Source organism: Martes martes, assembly GCF_963455335.1.
Source record: "Martes martes genome assembly, chromosome: 1".
Lineage (NCBI taxonomy): Eukaryota > Metazoa > Chordata > Mammalia > Carnivora > Mustelidae > Martes > Martes martes.
This window is the reverse complement of record NC_137888.1, coordinates 65040737-65047450: the sequence shown is the minus strand read 5'-3', so window position 1 is coordinate 65047450 and position 6714 is coordinate 65040737.

Genomic DNA, 6714 nt, shown 5'->3' with positions numbered 1-6714 from the left:
TCATCTGTGGACATGTTTGTCTCCCTAGGAAGACTGAGCAAATCGAGGGAAAAGACCTTCTCCTTTCATTCTTCTTTCAGTTTTTGTTTTCGTTTTCTTGAGAGAGAGAGAGAGAGAGAACATGACTTGGGGGTGGGGGCAGTGGTTAGAGGCAGAGGGAGAGGGAGAAGCAGACTCCCCGCTGAGCAGGGAGCCTGAAGCAGGGTCAGCCCCAGGATCCCAGAACCATGACCCGAGTCAAAGGCAGACGCCCAGCCCATGGAGCCACCCAGGCATCCTCCTTTAAGTTCTGAATCCCCACGGCCTAGAACAGAACTGAACTGCTGTGTTTAGTGTACATTTAACAGAAAGAGTAGAAGACTATGAAGTTTGCCTCTGAGAGTACTATCCTTTCGTAGACTCTTCGAGCTAGAAGTAAAGCCCGGCCTCTAAAAAGAGATGTTCACCTTCCTAACTTCGTGAATAAAGGATCCAAGCAGTAGAGAAAGAAAGCGGCCTATAGAAACCCTATTGTTAGAAGTGGCTGAGGGATCGTGGAACCAGGGCGTTTCCAGTGTGCCACACGGCCTCTCTGCCCAAGAGTAGCAGAAACCACAGAGAGCTAGTCTAGGCAGGTCAGGGGCAAGGGGAAGGCAAGGTACTTGCCCAACACTCCTGAGATTGTAGCATGCTGCTAAGAGGCAGGGAACCTGCCAACAGGGCAGAAAGAAACCTCGGACAATCCGGGAGGTGAGTACAGCTTTAGACCATAGAGAAATTAGGTACCTTGTCCAAGGTCATGTAGCGTTGGGATAAGCTAACCCCAGCAGCCATGCTCTGAACCACTGCACCAGACACAAACAGCCCCCAAAGAGGCACTGGTGCCATGCCTGTGTGGCTGTGCCAGGCCTGCCCCAGCTGAGGGTAAACAGTTTTGGAAGGGCCAGCCCTGGCTTCCCCTCATGAACATGATTCCCCTGCTGGCACCAGGAAGGCAAGGAGCAACAAACAGGGCACACCAAACACTGTTCTGGTACCACAGACCATTCTGGGTGTGCTAGTCCAGGTCCCCGGGGAGGAGATGTCAAGATGGGACTAGATGTGAAAGAGATTTACTGGTGATGACACCTGTGAAGAATAAGGGGCACTAAAAAAATTAGAGAGAGTGATGCAGGTCTGACACCTGTGAAAGAGAGGGGGAAGGAAAGAGGAAGACGGAAAAGTCTTGCACTGCCTCATGGTTCCTGGAATGTTCTGGCAAGGGAAATGGGGAATCTTCAAGCTGAAGGTTCTCATTAACACAGTCCTGTGTCTTATAGGAATGAACCTGGATTAGCATCTCCATCCTGCTCCATCACTAGCTGGGGTCAGTCTCTGCACAAAGACGAGGGGAGATCCAGAAAGAGGGCAGCTGGGACCGCCAGTCCATTAGGTTCCCAGCGGCAGCATACTGAGGGCTCCATTTTCACAGCCACTCATACCATCTCTGGAGCTGACATGTCGTGCCAGTTACCCCAGTTTTCCCAGTTATCCTTGTAGGCAGCATTAACGCAGCTGAGGTTTAGGCAGCATCCTCCCTTTCCCCTTCATCATCTAGAACAGTGCTCTCCGGGTGGGGTTGGAGGGCTCCCGTGTGGGACCCCCTGACCAAGCAACATCCAGGGGACCTGAACCCAGAGCACTAAGTGAGAATCTCTGGGGTTGGGCCCAGGATTCCAGCATGCTCCTCAGATGCTTGTACACATGCTAGAACCACGAGTTTTCTGTTAATTCTTATTACAGCCATCTCCGTTTTACCAGGGAGGATACTAAAGCTCAAAGACCCCAGCAGTGTGGGGAGCACAGCTGGAAGGGACCAAGGAAGGTGGGGGGCCTCCTGGAAAGTGAGGCAGATTTTAGAAGATGAGGTCAGGAGACACTGAGAAACACCAATTATATTCAGTGCATAAGGTCTGTCTCCCCCAAGGAGAATGTCAGCCTCAGAACAAAATTCGAGTCTCATTTGCTCAATGAGGTATACCTAGAGCCTAGCGCAACCAGCCTGCAACACAGCTGGTGCTCAGGATTCGCCAAGGGAAGGCATGGTACTTCTGGTAGAGTGTGCCCATCTGGAGAGGGCAGCAGCAAAGGGCCTGATCTGAGACAACACTTAGACCTCCCATTGTCACATGCAGTCATGTGGCTTTCTTTGCTGAGGATTTGAGAACATGAGAAGGCAAGAAGAGACGAAGAATGGGTGTTCAGCATCCAGTGCTGGTTGCTGAGTTCCCTATTGTGTGCTCAGTGCTGAGAACAGTGCCTGACATCCAATTGGTACACACCAAATATTTATTTGCGGGGAGAAAAAAGAGAGAGAGAGAGATCACTTGTGGCTCAGGTCATGATCTTGGGGCCCTGGGATTGCATCCTGTATCAGGCTCTCTGCTCAGTAGGGAGTCTGCTTCACCCTCTCCCTCTCCCTCTCCCTCTGTACTCTCCGTCTCTCTCTCTCAAATAAATAAATAAATAAATAAATAAATAAATAAATAAATAAATAAAATCTCTAAAAAAAGAGAGAGAGAAGAAAAAGAAAAAGGAAAATCTGGGGGAAAGAAGGGGAGGCCTCTAGGCTACCACTCTGGAGTCCACTGGATTCCCTTCAGCCCTCCCTTCAGCCTGTTCCCAGCTCTTCCCACCTCCCTCGCCTGCTGTCAGGACCCCTAGCTGACAGCTCCATAAGGGAATATGGCTTTATTTATTTGTGTGTGTGTATGTGTGTGCATGTGTGTCTTGGAATCACCATGGGGATGGGGGCGTGGGCATGTAAACTAGTATAATAACCAATATGAACTAATTCTAAGAAATAATTCTAGGCCTCACCAGCTAGGGACTACAAAGCAAGGTCATGTTAATTTTTAAAGTATGTTTAACCCTCCATGGGTTCATCAACTCAGAAACTCTCCAAGCCCATTCTTTTGGGATTTTATGGAAGCTTCTTCACATAGGCATGATCAATCATTAACTCCATTTTCAGCCCTTCTTCTTTCAAGAGAGTTGGGGGCAGGGCTGAAAAATCCAAGCTTCCAATCATGGCTTGGTCTTTCTGGTGACCAGCCCTCATCCAGGAGTCATCTGGGAACCCACTCAGAGTGACCTCATCAGAACATATCACACTCTTATCATCCAAGAAATTATAAGTGTTTCAGGAGCTGTGTGTCAGGAACTGAGGCCAAAGACCAACTATTAGAACTAAAGATGCTCCTAGCGATCTTATAATGTAGGAAATTACAGGGGTTTCGGGAGCTTTGGGACAGGAACCAAGGGCAGAGACCAGAGATAATATTTTCTATTATCTCACATCTAGTCTCATCCTCACCACAGCCTTCAAGGTAGCCATTATTGACTCCGAAGTACATTAGCCCTCAACAACCTCAGGCCCAGAGGGGTAACTCATGCCCAGGAGCAGAGCCAGGTCTTTCTGCAAAACAGCACAGAATGTGCTTTTTCTTAGGTTTAATTATCATGTTCCTGCAAGAGGGAAAACACGCATGCCCTTGGAGGGTGCCTTCCTCCCAGTTTCCTGGATTCAGGGCTGGTGTGAAATCAGGGACACCTGAAAGCACATCTCATCCCAAAATGTCACCATCACTAGAGCAGTCTCCAGTAGACATCATCCTGCTGGAGATTCATTTGTTTGCTGAAAGTCATGTTTCCCAATTTCACTCATTCAGTGTCACCTCCTCTATTCTTGCCATGTCCCCCTACCACCTGTGCTTACATGTTTTTCAGGTTTTCATTTAAATAAGGTTTCACAAATGGACTTTAGTCGGACAATTTGCATTAAAGAGAAGACAGGACTAGCCCCTGAAGTGGTCTGACAGGCAGACTGTGTGACCTCTGCCTGCTGGCATTAGCAATGGGAGATGGCTGCCCATATACCATCCAAAATGAAGGGGAACCCTGGTTTGAAGCATGGCCCTCTATTCAAAGCACAAACCTCTATCCACAGCTCTGTAACTCAGGAGAAACTATAGGGTTCTTTATTGGACACTGTCCCAATCTTCAGACAATCTCATTTTTGACTCATGTTCTTTGGATGTTAGATTTGAAAGTCCACGGGCACCAAGCCCAGAGACCCTGAGAGCAGACACTTGCCCAAGACCACTCTGCCTGTACAGATGATGATACAGAAAAACTAAAGGTGAAGTAGGAACCTTACATGGAACTGGTGTAACCAAGCACAGTGTGGAGGGAGAAGTCCTGATTGCGGCCCAGGCACCGGGTGGGGTGTCTTTGGTGTGAGAAGAGGAGGCTCTCTGAGGAGGGAAGTGATGTTGAGAGGAGAGTGAAGATTCTGTCCATTTCACCGTCTGATCTGGCCTCCATTCTGCCCCTCCCTACCCCTGCACCCACATCCACATTTGAAGTCCTGCCTTTACCTCATGGTTGTGGGAAGGTGAACAGAGGGCACAGGCTTCTGCCACCACCATATAACTCTTGGGGTTTCATTTTGGCCTTGCCTAAGGAAAATATTCTAACTACAGCTAACACTTGTAGTATGACAGGACTGAAGACACTGAAAGAGAATGAAAACCCCAGCTCCTTCTCACCTAGATGTGCAACCTTGGACAGATGGCGGCTTCTCAGAGCCCAATTTCTTCACCTGTTAATGGGTTGTGGTGAACTACCTGACACAGGGTAGCTCTTTCTTCTCCTCTTTTTCCTTCTCCAAATAGAAAGAGTCTACCCTACACCTAGGTGTCACTTCTCTCAACCCCCAAACCCTAAGGATGAAAACTGATGGCAAGTCTCCCCTCTATGCCCTATATGGATGATCCCTAGATTCCTAACCAGACCTCAGCAGCCATTCCTTGAGGAGCTGATTCAGTAGGCTGGTTGGATGTGAAATCATCAGGATCTCCATTTCTTCCCCCACTCTCTCAGTAGCTCTGTGGCTGTCTAAAAAAGATGCATGTTTACTCTGGAGAGGTAGAGAGGAGTAAATGGAGAATATGGTTGCTGAAGAAGCTTGGAGAAGGGGGGATGAGCCCAGTGCTAATTTTTCACACCTTAAAAAAATATTGCCAAGACTTCAAGATAACATCTAGCAATCTTCGATAACAAAGAAAGCAAATGAAGCACCGTCATATAGCGGGTTGAAAACACATCATTAATCCTGTAACATTCACATGATCTATTCTGTTTTAGTACACATGTATTAACTTAATAAGCATGATAAATTCTTTTGTGCATCAGATCATTTTTTAATTTACTTTAACACGCATATAAAGACACCTGGGTGGCTCAGTTGGTTAAGCGTCTGCCTTCAGCTCAGGTCATGATACCAGTGTTCTGGGATCCTGGGATTAAGCCCCATGGAACTCCTTGTTCAGGGGGAGGTTTGTTTCTCTCTCTTCCTGCTGCTCCCCTTGCTTGGGCTCTCCCCCTCTGACAAATAGATAAAATCTTTAAACACACACACACACACGCATATAATTAAGTTTATTAGCTCTTTCATCTGTTCATTCTCATCCTTCCTCCTACACACACACATACACACACACACACGCACACTAGCGCTCATAGGAGCAAAGGTGGAGACCATGAGTCAATGTAGGTGGATGGGCAGAGGTGGTGAGGGGAGTGTGCAATTGTTCTCTTCTGTTTGCTCCTTTTTTCTCAGAGAGATAGCAAGCAAGGTTGCCAGTTGAGAGTAAAGTCTGAAGAGATTTTGAGGTTTGAGAAAAAAGGAGGCTGAAAATCTGAACTCTTTTTGAAGTTGTGCCTGTGATGAAGAGAGAGAATCTCAAAGCAAATATAGCAGGATCTCTAGAGTCTTTCTTTGGTGCCCCAGTTGTAGCTGAAGTTCTCCCAGGGAAATAACAAATGCTTAGTCCCCAACCTCATACCACCCTCCCCTCACCTCCTCCACTGCATTCTCAAGGGACTGGAAGACTTGAAAAGACAAATCCCTGTAGGGCTTAGAAGGTAGCACCCACCTCCCCCAGCTGAAAACTATAGTGATTCGAATGAAAAAAAGAGTGTCAGCATTTGACGGGGGTTCCCCCTTACCTTCTTAAAAGGGGAGGAGAGGTGGTGCTCTTTCTGATTCTCCACAACAAGCTTGTGAGGGAGGGCCTACCCACTGAGACTGAAGGTGACCACATCAAGGTCACATCAGCACCTCTCTGAGAGGGATGGGTGGAAATGTGAGACAGCAGCAGGTGGGAACCCTGCACCCCCACTGCTGGATGTGAACAGGAAGGACAAGTTTCCCCTGGGCTGAGTGGACTCCCCAGAAGACAGTGGTCTTGAGCCTTTCTTACCAGTGCTCCACTAGTGAGAAAGATCTCAGGACAACACTTGAGAGGAGCTAGGAGCCTAGAAGAGGGAGGGGAGGAATGTCCCCATTTCTCCTCTAAGTTCTTTGGGCCCAGGACTGCGGTGGGGTGGAGGGAGGAGGGCATGACCCCAAAGTTGTAGAACTGATAAAACTGGACTGGGATTCCATTCCACTTCTGGGTATAAATCCAAAGGAAATCAGGGGCACCTGGGTGGCTCAGTTAGGCATCTGCCTTCTGCTCAGGTCATGATCTGAGGGTGCTGGGATGGAGCCCTGTGCCAGTCTCCCTGCTCAGTGGGTAGTCTGCTTGTCCCTCTGCCCCTTCCCCCACTTGTGCATGCTCTCTCAAATAAATGAAATCTTTAAAAAAAAAAAAATCCAAAGGAAATGAAAACAGGGTCTCAAAGGGTCTG